Genomic DNA, 14,167 nt, shown 5'->3' with positions numbered 1-14,167 from the left:
AACAGGGTCTCAAATTTAGAAAACCAACTTATGCTTGCTTAAGGGGAAAGGTGAGTTGGGGTGCTGCATAAAACCAGAGATTGAAATGAGCACAGATAAAGTTCCTTAAGCCAAATATGGAATAGACAAGAGCTACTCCTTGCTCAACGAAATGGACTCAACACCCCATATTAAATGCCTAAGAGTGTACCTGACTAGGAATTATCTTAAAACCTATGGATTGCTATGTCTCTGAAAGAGAATCAAGCGTGTGTACAGGGGCATAAACGCAGCAGTGATAGGATTGGAGAGGTTCGGTGAGCAAATGAAGACCCTTTGAAGTCATATTGCATGGTACCCATTCCACGGGTCTCAACTCTCCAGGTTTAAGGTATTCTTCCTTCAGCTAAAACATGCATGTGGAACCCAGAGTATGATCAACCGTGTGATCGGGAGACGTGTTCCAATATGTGTCAGTTTTGGTCCCCTGGTACTCGGGTGCAACATTCCAGACGCTTTACTAACACTCTCCCGACTTGGAGAGTCAGTGCCTTTAACCTCCTGTTTGGCCCAGTTTGCAATTTCTGCGGAAGATGAACAGGAATAGGGAGAACCAATGACAGACTAGCTGGAGGTGTCTGGACGGGCAAATTTAACTCTCATTTCCCACCAGGAAGAGGAATTAACCAAAGGCTCAGCGTGCCGTGCCGGAACAAGATTAGGGCCTGAAGCCATCCTGCAGTGTTGCGGCCAGCTCACGAGAAAGCGAGTTGAAGAAAGGAGCTCAGGGGCACTGTAATTCACAAACCTGCAGAGTTATAAATGACAGCTATCGTCCAAAAATATACTGAAGTAAGGCTGCCAAGAGGACTTGAAAGCGGGGCAGAATTGCAGGAAACCGATTTCAGGAGGTAGACTGGAATTGCATTGAAAGCATAGGAAAAGAGGCAGAACGTCCACAATGATGCACTTGGCCAAAAAGTGCGTATGCGTTTTTTCCTGAATATATTCAGGAAAAAACGCATACGCACTTTTTGGCCAACCAAGCAAGCTTGCAAAGGAAATCTGCACTACAATGAAGTCTCACTTCCCCCCGGTCAAAAGGGCCATCTGAAAAAAGTGTAAAATCCAGAAAGGCAGGACAGGCCATGGAGAACTGGGAGCCTTGTTATGCTGATGGGCTGGAGGTAACTTGCCAACAGCCACTCGGGAGAAGTGTATGGTGTTTCCTGAAACATCTAAAAAACTAAGCAACAGAGCCTAGGGCACTTCCACTTATGGTCCTATAGCTTAGGGAAATTAAAATCAAAAAGACACAGCCACCCCAAAGGTTGGGACGGCTCTGTTTACAAGAACCTGGTTTACGGTACAAGTTCAATATCGCAGAAAGTGAAAAATGGATAAAGAAGTTGTGGTACTTACGTACAATGCAGTATCACTCAGCAATGAAATCTATATCATCAGGCCCGTAGCAGCATAATGAGTGGATTCAGGTATGATGATTCTAACTGAAATAAGTCACACAGGAAAAGAAACATCATAAGATATCACTAATACACGGAATGTAACCTTGGCTACACAGGAACTGAATTACAAAACAGAACAGGGTCTCAAATTTAGAAAACCAACTTATGCTTGCTTAAGGGGAAAGGTGAGTTGGGGTGCTGCATAAAACCAGAGATTGAAATGAGCACAGATAAAGTTCCTTAAGCCAAATATGGAATAGACAAGAGCTACTCCTTGCTCAACGAAATGGACTCAACACCCCATATTAAATGCCTAAGAGTGTACCTGACTAGGAAGTATCTTAAAACCTATGGATTGCTATGTCTCTGAAAGAGAATCAAGCGTGTGTACAGGGGCATAAACGCAGCAGTGATAGGATTGGAGAAGTTCGGTGAGCAAATGAAGACCCTTTGAAGTCATGTTGCATGGTACCCATTCCATGGGTCTCAACTCTCCAGGTTTAAGGTATTCTTCCTTCAGCTAAAACATGCATTTGGAAGCCAGAGTATGATCAACCATGTGATCGGGAGACGTGTTCCAATATGTGTCAGTTTTCGTCCCCTGGTACTCGGGTGCAACATTCCAGACGCTTTACTAACACTCTCCCGACTTGGAGAGTCAGTGCCTTTAACCTCCTGTTTGGCCCAGTTTGCAATTTCTGCGGAAGATGAACAGGAATAGGGAGAACCAATGACAGACTAGCTGGAGGTGTCTGGACGGGCAAATTTAACTCTCATTTCCCACCAGGAAGAGGAATTAACCAAAGGCTCAGCGTGCCGTGCCGGAACCAGATTAGGGCCTGAAGCCATCCTGCGGTGTTGTGGCCAGCTCACAAGAAAGCGACTTGAAGAAAGGAGCTCAGGGGCACTGTAATTCACAAACCTGCAGAGTTATAAATGACAGCTATCGTCCAAAAATATACTGAAGTAAGGCTGCCAAGAGGACTTGAAAGCGGGGCAGAATTGCAGGAAACCGATTTCAGGAGGTAGCCTGGAATTGCATTGAAAGCATAGGAAAAGAGGCAGAACGTCCACAATGATGCACTTGGCCAAAAAGGGCGTACGCGTTTTTTCCTGAATATATTCAGGAAAAAACGCATACGCCCTTTTTGGCCAACCAAGCAAGCTTGCAAAGGAAATCTGCACTACAATGAAGTCTCACTTCCCCCCGGTCAAAAGGGCCATCTGAAAAAAGTGTAAAATCCAGAAAGGCAGGACAGGCCATGGAGAACTGGGAGCCTTGTTATGCTGATGGGCGGGATGTAAATTGCCAACAGCCACTCGGGAGAAGTGTATGGTGTTTCCTGAAACATCTAAAAAACAAAGCAACAGAGCCTAGGGCACTTCCACTTATGGTCCTATAGCTTAGGGAAATTAAAATCAAAAAGACACAGCCACCCCAAAGGTTGGGACGGCTCTGTTTACAAGAACCTGGTTTACGGTACAAGTTCAATATCGCAGAAAGTGAAAAATGGATAAAGAAGTTGTGGTACTTACGTACAATGCAGTATCACTCAGCAATGAAATCTATGTCATCAGGCCCGTAGCAGCATAATGAGTGGATTCAGGTATGATGTTTCTAACTGAAATAAGTCACACAGGAAAAGAAACATCATAAGATATCACTAATACACGGAATGTAACCTTGGCTACACAGGAACTGAATTACAAAACAGAACAGGGTCTCAAATTTAGAAAACCAACTTATGCTTGCTTAAGGGGAAAGGTGAGTTGGGGTGCTGCATAAAACCAGAGATTGAAATGAGCACAGATAAAGTTCCTTAAGCCAAATATGGAATAGACAAGAGCTACTCCTTGCTCAACGAAATGGACTCAACACCCCATATTAAATGCCTAAGAGTGTACCTGACTAGGAAGTATCTTAAAACCTATGGATTGCTATGTCTCTGAAAGAGAATCAAGCGTGTGTACAGGGGCATAAACGCAGCAGTGATAGGATTGGAGAAGTTCGGTGAGCAAATGAAGAACCTTTGAAGTCATATTGCATGGTACCCATTCCATGGGTCTCAACTCTCCAGGTTTAAGGTATTCTTCCTTCAGCTAAAACATGCATTTGGAAGCCAGAGTATGATCAACCGTGTGATCGGGAGACGTGTTCCAATATGTGTCAGTTTTCGTCCCCTGGTACTCGGGTGCAACATTCCAGACGCTTTACTAACACTCTCCCGACTTGGAGAGTCAGTGCCTTTAACCTCCTGTTTGGCCCAGTTTGCAATTTCTGCGGAAGATGAACAGGAATAGGGAGAACCAATGACAGACTAGCTGGAGGTGTCTGGACGGGCAAATTTAACTCTCATTTCCCACCAGGAAGAGGAATTAACCAAAGGCTCAGCGTGCCGTGCCGGAACCAGATTAGGGCCTGAAGCCATCCTGCGGTGTTGCGGCCAGCTCACGAGAAAGCGAGTTGAAGAAAGGAGCTCAGGGGCACTGTAATTCACAAACCTGCAGAGTTATAAATGACAGCTATCGTCCAAAAATATACTGAAGTAAGGCTGCCAAGAGGACTTGAAAGCGGGGCAGAATTGCAGGAAACCGATTTCAGGAGGTAGACTGGAATTGCATTTAAAGCATAGGAAAAGAGGCAGAACGTCCACAATGATGCACTTGGCCAAAAAGGGCGTATGCGTTTTTTCCTGAATATATTCAGGAAAAAACGCATACGCCCTTTTTGGCCAACCAAGAAAGCTTGCAAAGGAAATCTGCACTACAATGAAGTCTCACATCCCCCCGGTCAAAAGGGCCATCTGAAAAAAGTGTAAAATCCAGAAAGGCAGGACAGGCCATGGAGAACTGGGAGCCTTGTTATGCTGATGGGCGGGATGTAAATTGCCAACAGCCACTCGGGAGAAGTGTATGGTGTTTCCTGAAACATCTAAAAAACAAAGCAACAGAGCCTAGGGCACTTCCACTTATGGTCCTATAGCTTAGGGAAATTAAAATCAAAAGACACAGCCACCCCAAAGGTTGGGACGGCTCTGTTTACAAGAACCTGGTTTACGGTACAAGTTCAATATTGCAGAAAGTGAAAAATGGATAAAGAAGTTGTGGTACTTACGTACAATGCAATATCACTCAGCAATGAAATCTATGTCATCAGGCCCGTAGCAGCATAATGAGTGGATTCAGGTACAATGATTCTAACTGAAATGAGTCACACAGAAAAAGAAACATCATAAGATATCACTAATACACGGAATGTAACCTTGGCTACACAGGAACTGAATTACAAAACAGAACAGGGTCTCAAATTTAGAAAACCAACTTATGCTTGCTTAAGGGGAAAGGTGAGTTGGGGTGCTGCATAAAACCAGAGATTGAAATGAGCACAGATAAAGTTCCTTAAGCCAAATATGGAATAGACAAGAGCTACTCCTTGCTCAACGAAATGGACTCAACACCCCATATTAAATGCCTAAGAGTGTACCTGACTAGGAAGTATCTTAAAACCTATGGATTGCTATGTCTCTGAAAGAGAATCAAGCGTGTGTACAGGGGCATAAACGCAGCAGTGATAGGATTGGAGAGGTTCGGTGAGCAAATGAAGACCCTTTGAAGTCATATTGCATGGTACCCATTCCACGGGTCTCAACTCTCCAGGTTTAAGGTATTCTTCCTTCAGCTAAAACATGCATGTGGAACCCAGAGTATGATCAACCATGTGATCGGGAGACGTGTTCCAATATGTGTCAGTTTTGGTCCCCTGGTACTCGGGTGCAACATTCCAGACGCTTTACTAACACTCTCCCGACTTGGAGAGTCACTGCCTTTAACCTCCTGTTTGGCCCAGTTTGCAATTTCTGCGGAAGATGAACAGGAATAGGGAGAACCAATGACAGACTAGCTGGAGGTGTCTGGACGGGCAAATTTAACTCTCATTTCCCACCAGGAAGAGGAATTAACCAAAGGCTCAGCGTGCCGTGCCGGAACCAGATTAGGGCCTGAAGCCATCCTGCGGTGTTGTGGCCAGCTCACAAGAAAGCGACTTGAAGAAAGGAGCTCAGGGGCACTGTAATTCACAAACCTGCAGAGTTATAAATGACAGCTATCGTCCAAAAATATACTGAAGTAAGGCTGCCAAGAGGACTTGAAAGCGGGGCAGAATTGCAGGAAACCGATCTCAGGAGGTAGACTGGAATTGCATTGAAAGCATAGGAAAAGAGGCAGAACGTCCACAATGATGCACTTGGCCAAAAAGGGCGTATGCGTTTTTTCCTGAATATATTCAGGAAAAAACGCATACGCCCTTTTTGGCCAACCAAGCAAGCTTGCAAAGGAAATCTGCACTACAATGAAGTCTCACTTCCCCCCGGTCAAAAGGGCCATCTGAAAAAAGTGTAAAATCCAGAAAGGCAGGACAGGCCATGGAGAACTGGGAGCCTTGTTATGCTGATGGGCGGGATGTAAATTGCCAACAGCCACTCGGGAGAAGTGTATGGTGATTCCTGAAACATCTAAAAAACAAAGCAACAGAGCCTAGGGCACTTCCACTTATGGTCCTATAGCTTAGGGAAATTAAAATCAAAAAGACACAGCCACCCCAAAGGTTGGGACGGCTCTGTTTACAAGAACCTGGTTTACGGTACAAGTTCAATATCGCAGAAAGTGAAAAATGGATAAAGAAGTTGTGGTACTTACGTACAATGCAGTATCACTCAGCAATGAAATCTATGTCATCAGGCCCGTAGCAGCATAATGAGTGGATTCAGGTATGATGTTTCTAACTGAAATAAGTCACACAGGAAAAGAAACATCATAAGATATCACTAATACACGGAATGTAACCTTGGCTACACAGGAACTGAATTACAAAACAGAACAGGGTCTCAAATTTAGAAAACCAACTTATGCTTGCTTAAGGGGAAAGGTGAGTTGGGGTGCTGCATAAAACCAGAGATTGAAATGAGCACAGATAAAGTTCCTTAAGCCAAATATGGAATAGACAAGAGCTACTCCTTGCTCAACGAAATGGACTCAACACCCCATATTAAATGCCTAAGAGTGTACCTGACTAGGAAGTATCTTAAAACCTATGGATTGCTATGTCTCTGAAAGAGAATCAAGCGTGTGTACAGGGGCATAAACGCAGCAGTGATAGGATTGGAGAAGTTCGGTGAGCAAATGAAGAACCTTTGAAGTCATATTGCATGGTACCCATTCCATGGGTCTCAACTCTCCAGGTTTAAGGTATTCTTCCTTCAGCTAAAACATGCATTTGGAAGCCAGAGTATGATCAACCGTGTGATCGGGAGACGTGTTCCAATATGTGTCAGTTTTCGTCCCCTGGTACTCGGGTGCAACATTCCAGATGCTTTACTAACACTCTCCCGACTTGGAGAGTCAGTGCCTTTAACCTCCTGTTTGGCCCAGTTTGCAATTTCTGCGGAAGATGAACAGGAATAGGGAGAACCAATGACAGACTAGCTGGAGGTGTCTGGACGGGCAAATTTAACTCTCATTTCCCACCAGGAAGAGGAATTAACCAAAGGCTCAGCGTGCCGTGCCGGAACAAGATTAGGGCCTGAAGCCATCCTGCGGTGTTGTGGCCAGCTCACAAGAAAGCGACTTGAAGAAAGGAGCTCAGGGGCACTGTAATTCACAAACCTGCAGAGTTATAAATGACAGCTATCGTCCAAAAATATACTGAAGTAAGGCTGCCAAGAGGACTTGAAAGCGGGGCAGAATTGCAGGAAACCGATTTCAGGAGGTAGACTGGAATTGCATTGAAAGCATAGGAAAAGAGGCAGAACGTCCACAATGATGCACTTGGCCAAAAAGGGCGTATGCGTTTTTTCCTGAATATATTCAGGAAAAAACACATACGCCCTTTTTGGCCAACCAAGCAAGGTTGCAAAGGAAATCTGCACTACAATGAAGTCTCACTTCCCCCCGGTCAAAAGGGCCATCTGAAAAAAGTGTAAAATCCAGAAAGGCAGGACAGGCCATGGAGAACTGGGAGCCTTGTTATGCTGATGGGCGGGATGTAAATTGCCAACAGCCACTCGGGAGAAGTGTATGGTGTTTCCTGAAACATCTAAAAAACTAAGCAACAGAGCCTAGGGCACTTCCACTTATGGTCCTATAGCTTAGGGAAATTAAAATCAAAAAGACACAGCCACCCCAAAGGTTGGGACGGCTCTGTTTACAAGAACCTGGTTTACGGTACAAGTTCAATATTGCAGAAAGTGAAAAATGGATAAAGAAGTTGTGGTACTTACGTACAATGCAGTATCACTCAGCAATGAAATCTATGTCATCAGGCCCGTAGCAGCATAATGAGTGGATTCAGGTATGATGATTCTAACTGAAATAAGTCACACAGAAAAAGAAACATCATAAGATATCACTAATACACGGAATGTAACCTTGGCTACACAGGAACTGAATTACAAAACAGAACAGGGTCTCAAATTTAGAAAACCAACTTATGCTTGCTTAAGGGGAAAGGTGAGTTGGGGTGCTGCATAAAACCAGAGATTGAAATAAGCACAGATAAAGTTCCTTAAGCCAAATATGGAATAGACAAGAGCTACTCATTGCTCAACGAAATGGATTCAACACCCCATATTACACACCTAAGAATATACCTGACTAGGAAATATCTTAAAACCTATGGATTGCTATGTCTCCGAAAGAGAATCAAGCGTGTGTGCAGGGGCATAAAAGCAGCAGTGATAGGATTGGAGAGGTTCGGTGAGCAAATGAAGACCCTTTGAAGTCATATTGCATGGTACCCATTCCACGGGTCTCAACTCTCCAGGTTTTAGGTATTCTTCCTTCAGCTAAAACATGCATGTGGAACCCAGAGTATGATCAACCGTGTGATCGGGAGACGTGTTCCAATATGTGTCAGTTTTCGTCCCCTGGTACTCGGGTGCAACATTCCAGATGCTTTACTAACACTCTCCCGACTTGGAGAGTCAGTGCCTTTAACCTCCTGTTTGGCCCAGTTTGCAATTTCTGCGGAAGATGAACAGGAATAGGGAGAACCAATGACAGACTAGCTGGAGGTGTCTGGACGGGCAAATTTAACTCTCATTTCCCACCAGGAAGAGGAATTAACCAAAGGCTCAGCGTGCCGTGCCGGAACCAGATTAGGGCCTGAAGCCATCCTGTGGTGTGGCGGCCAGCTCACGAGAAAGCGAGTTAAAGAAAGGAGCTCAGGGGCACTGTAATTCACAAACCTGCAGAGTTATAAATGACAGCTATCGTCCAAAAATATACTGAAGTAAGGCTGCCAAGAGGACTTGAAAGCGGGGCAGAATTGCAGGAAACCGATCTCAGGAGGTAGACAGGAATTGGATTTAAAGCATAGGAAAAGAGGCAGAACGTCCACAATGATGCACTTGGCCAAAAAGGGCGTATGCGTTTTTTCCTGAATATATTCAGGAAAAAACACATACGCCCTTTTTGGCCAACCAAGCAAGCTTGCAAAGGAAATCTGCACTACAATGAAGTCTCACTTCCCCCCGGTCAAAAGGGCCATCTGAAAAAAGTGTAAAATCCAGAAAGGCAGGACAGGCCATGGAGAACTGGGAGCCTTGTTATGCTGATGGGCGGGATGTAAATTGCCAACAGCCACTCGGGAGAAGTGTATGGTGTTTCCTGAAACATCTAAAAAACAAAGCAACAGAGCCTAGAGCACTTCCACTTATGGTCCTATAGCTTAGGGAAATTAAAATCAAAAAGACACAGCCACCCCAAAGGTTGGGACGGCTCTGTTTACAAGAACCTGGTTTACGGTACAAGTTCAATATCGCAGAAAGTGAAAAATGGATAAAGAAGTTGTGGTACTTACGTACAATGCAATATCACTCAGCAATGAAATCTATGTCATCAGGCCCGTAGCTGCATAATGAGTGGATTCAGGTATGATGATTCTAACTGAAATAAGTCACACAGGAAAAGAAACATCATAAGATATCACTAATACACGGAATGTAAACTTGGCTACATAGGAACTGAATTACAAAACAGAACAGGGTCTCAAATTTAGAAAACCAACTTATGCTTGCTTAAGGGGAAAGGTGAGTTGGGGTGCTGCATAAAACCAGAGATTGAAATGAGCACAGATAAAGTTCCTTAAGCCAAATATGGAATAGACAAGAGCTACTCCTTGCTCAACGAAATGGATTCAACACCCCATATTAAACACCTAAGAATGTACCTGACTAGGAAGTATCTTAAAACCTATGGATTGCTATGTCTCCGAAAGAGAATCAAGCGTGTGTACAGGGGCATAAACGCAGCAGGGATAGGATTGGAGAGGTTCAGTGAGCAAATGAAGACCCTTTGAAGTCATATTGCATGGTACCCATTCCACGGGTCTCAACTCTCCAGGTTTAAGGTATTCTTCCTTCAGCTAAAACATGCATTTGGAAGCCAGAGTATGATCAACCGTGTGATCGGGAGACGTGTTCCAATATGTGTCAGTTTTCGTCCCCTGGTACTCGGGTGCAACATTCCAGACGCTTTACTAACACTCTCCCGACTTGGAGAGTCAGTGCCTTTAACCTCCTGTTTGGCCCAGTTTGCAATTTCTGCGGAAGATGAACAGGAATAGGGAGAACCAATGACAGACTAGCTGGAGGTGTCTGGACGGGCAAATTTAACTCTCATTTCCCACCAGGAAGAGGAATTAACCAAAGGCTCAGCGTGCCGTGCCGGAACCAGATTAGGGCCTGAAGCCATCCTGCGGTGATGCGGCCAGCTCACGAGAAAGCGAGTTGAAGAAAGGAGCTCAGGGGCACTGTAATTCACAAACCTGCAGAGTTATAAATGACAGGTATCGTCCAAAAATATACTGAAGTAAGGCTGCCAAGAGGACTTGAAAGCGGGGCAGAATTGCAGGAAACCGATCTCAGGAGGTAGACTGGAATTGCATTTAAAGCATAGGAAAAGAGGCAGAACGTCCACAATGATGCACTTGGCCAAAAAGGGCGTATGCGTTTTTTCCTGAATATATTCAGGAAAAAACGCATACGCCCTTTTTGGCCAACCAAGCAAGCTTGCAAAGGAAATCTGCACTACAATGAAGTCTCACTTCCCCCCGGTCAAAAGGGCCATCTGAAAAAAGTGTAAAATCCAGAAAGGCAGGACAGGCCATGGAGAACCGGGAGCCTTGTTATGCTGATGGGCGGGATGTAAATTGCCAACAGCCACTCGGGAGAAGTGTATGGTGTTTCCTGAAACAACTAAAAAACAAAGCAACAGAGCCTAGGGCACTTCCACTTATGGTCCTATAGCTTAGGGAAATTAAAATCAAAAGACACAGCCACCCCAAAGGTTGGGACGGCTCTGTTTACAAGAACCTGGTTTACGGTACAAGTTCAATATCGCAGAAAGTGAAAAATGGATAAAGAAGTTGTGGTACTTACGTACAATGCAGTATCACTCAGCAATGAAATCTATGTCATCAGGCCCGTAGCAGCATAATGAGTGGATTCAGGTATGATGATTCTAACTGAAATAAGTCACACAGGAAAAGAAACATCATAAGATATCACTAATACACGGAATGTAAACTTGGCTACACAGGAACTGAATTACAAAACAGAACAGGTTCTCAAATTTAGAAAACCAACTTATGCTTGCTTAAGGGGAAAGGTGAGTTGGGGTGCTGCATAAAACCAGAGATTGAAATGAGCACAGATAAAGTTCCTTAAGCCAAATATGGAATAGACAAGAGCTACTCCTTGCTCAACGAAATGGACTCAACACCCCATATTAAATGCCTAAGAGTGTACCTGACTAGCAAGTATCTTAAAACCTATGGATTGCTATGTCTCTGAAAGAGAATCAAGTGTGTGTACAGGGGCATAAACGCAGCAGTGATAGGACTGGAGAGTTTCGGTGAGCAAATGAAGACCCTTTGAAGTCATATTGCATGGTACCCAATCCATGGGTCTCAACTCTCCAGGTTTAAGGTATTCTTCCTTCAGCTAAAACATGCATGTGGAACCCAGAGTATGATCAACCGTGTGATCGGGAGACGTGTTCCAATATGTGTCAGTTTTCGTCCCCTGGTACTCGGGTGCAACATTCCAGACGCTTTACTAACACTCTCCCGACTTGGAGAGTCAGTGCCTTTAACCTCCTGTTTGGCCCAGTTTGCAATTTCTGCGGAAGATGAACAGGAATAGGGAGAACCAATGACAGACTAGCTGGAGGTGTCTGGACGGGCAAATTTAACTCTCATTTCCCACCAGGAAGAGGAATTAACCAAAGGCTCAGCGTGCCGTGCCGGAACCAGATTAGGGCCTGAAGCCATCCTGCGGTGTTGCGGCCAGCTCACAAGAAAGCGAGTTGAAGAAAGGAGCTCAGGGGCACTGTAATTCACAAACCTGCAGAGTTATGAATGACAGCTATCGTCCAAAAATATACTGAAGTAAGGCTGCCAAGAGGACTTGAAAGCGGGGCAGAATTGCAGGAAACCGATTTCAGGAGGTAGACTGGAATTGCATTTAAAGCATAGGAAAAGAGGCAGAACGTCCACAATGATGCACTTGGCCAAAAAGGGCGTATGCGTTTTTTCCTGAATATATTCAGGAAAAAACGCATACGCCCTTTTTGGCCAACCAAGAAAGCTTGCAAAGGAAATCTGCACTACAATGAAGTCTCACATCCCCCCGGTCAAAAGGGCCATCTGAAAAAAGTGTAAAATCCAGAAAGGCAGGACAGGCCATGGAGAACTGGGAGCCTTGTTATGCTGATGGGCGGGATGTAAATTGCCAACAGCCACTCGGGAGAAGTGTATGGTGTTTCCTGAAACATCTAAAAAACAAAGCAACAGAGCCTAGGGCACTTCCACTTATGGTCCTATAGCTTAGGGAAATTAAAATCAAAAGACACAGCCACCCCAAAGGTTGGGACGGCTCTGTTTACAAGAACCTGGTTTACGGTACAAGTTCAATATTGCAGAAAGTGAAAAATGGATAAAGAAGTTGTGGTACTTACGTACAATGCAATATCACTCAGCAATGAAATCTATGTCATCAGGCCCGTAGCTGCATAATGAGTGGATTCAGGTACGATGATTCTAACTGAAATGAGTCACACAGAAAAAGAAACATCATAAGATATCACTAATACACGGAATGTAACCTTGGCTACACAGGAACTGAATTACAAAACAGAACAGGGTCTCAAATTTAGAAAACCAACTTATGCTTGCTTAAGGGGAAAGGTGAGTTGGGGTGCTGCATAAAACCAGAGATTGAAATGAGCACAGATAAAGTTCCTTAAGCCAAATATGGAATAGACAAGAGCTACTCCTTGCTCAACGAAATGGACTCAACACCCCATATTAAATGCCTAAGAGTGTACCTGACTAGGAAGTATCTTAAAACCTATGGATTGCTATGTCTCTGAAAGAGAATCAAGCGTGTGTACAGGGGCATAAACGCAGCAGTGATAGGATTGGAGAGGTTCGGTGAGCAAATGAAGACCCTTTGAAGTCATATTGCATGGTACCCATTCCACGGGTCTCAACTCTCCAGGTTTAAGGTATTCTTCCTTCAGCTAAAACATGCATGTGGAACCCAGAGTATGATCAACCATGTGATCGGGAGACGTGTTCCAATATGTGTCAGATTTGGTCCCCTGGTACTCGGGTGCAACATTCCAGACGCTTTACTAACACTCTCCCGACTTGGAGAGTCAGTGCCTTTAACCTCCTGTTTGGCCCAGTTTGCAATTTCTGCGGAAGATGAACAGGAATAGGGAGAACCAATGACAGACTAGCTGGAGGTGTCTGGACGGGCAAATTTAACTCTCATTTCCCACCAGGAAGAGGAATTAACCAAAGGCTCAGCGTGCCGTGCCGGAACAAGATTAGGGCCTGAAGCCATCCTGCAGTGTTGCGGCCAGCTCACGAGAAAGCGAGTTGAAGAAAGGAGCTCAGGGGCACTGTAATTCACAAACCTGCAGAGTTATAAATGACAGCTATCGTCCAAAAATATACTGAAGTAAGGCTGCCAAGAGGACTTGAAAGCGGGGCAGAATTGCAGGAAACCGATTTCAGGAGGTAGACTGGAATTGCATTGAAAGCATAGGAAAAGAGGCAGAACGTCCACAATGATGCACTTGGCCAAAAAGTGCGTATGCGTTTTTTCCTGAATATATTCAGGAAAAAACGCATACGCACTTTTTGGCCAACCAAGCAAGCTTGCAAAGGAAATCTGCACTACAATGAAGTCTCACTTCCCCCCGGTCAAAAGGGCCATCTGAAAAAAGTGTAAAATCCAGAAAGGCAGGACAGGCCATGGAGAACCGGGAGCCTTGTTATGCTGATGGGCTGGAGGTAACTTGCCAACAGCCACTCGGGAGAAGTGTATGGTGTTTCCTGAAACATCTAAAAAACAAAGCAACAGAGCCTAGGGCACTTCCACTTATGGTCCTATAGCTTAGGGAAATTAAAATCAAAAAGACACAGCCACCCCAAAGGTTGGGACGGCTCTGTTTACAAGAACCTGGTTTACGGTACAAGTTCAATATCGCAGAAAGTGAAAAATGGATAAAGAAGTTGTGGTACTTACGTACAATGCAGTATCACTCAGCAATGAAATCTATGTCATCAGGCCCGTAGCAGCATAATGAGTGGATTCAGGTATGATGATTCTAACTGAAATAAGTCACACAGGAAAAGAAACATCATAAGATATCAC

This window comes from Lagenorhynchus albirostris, chromosome 4 (genome assembly GCF_949774975.1).
Source record: "Lagenorhynchus albirostris chromosome 4, mLagAlb1.1, whole genome shotgun sequence".
Lineage (NCBI taxonomy): Eukaryota > Metazoa > Chordata > Mammalia > Artiodactyla > Delphinidae > Lagenorhynchus > Lagenorhynchus albirostris.
The sequence above is the reverse complement of the archived record's forward strand: the minus strand, read 5'-3'. Positions refer to the sequence as shown.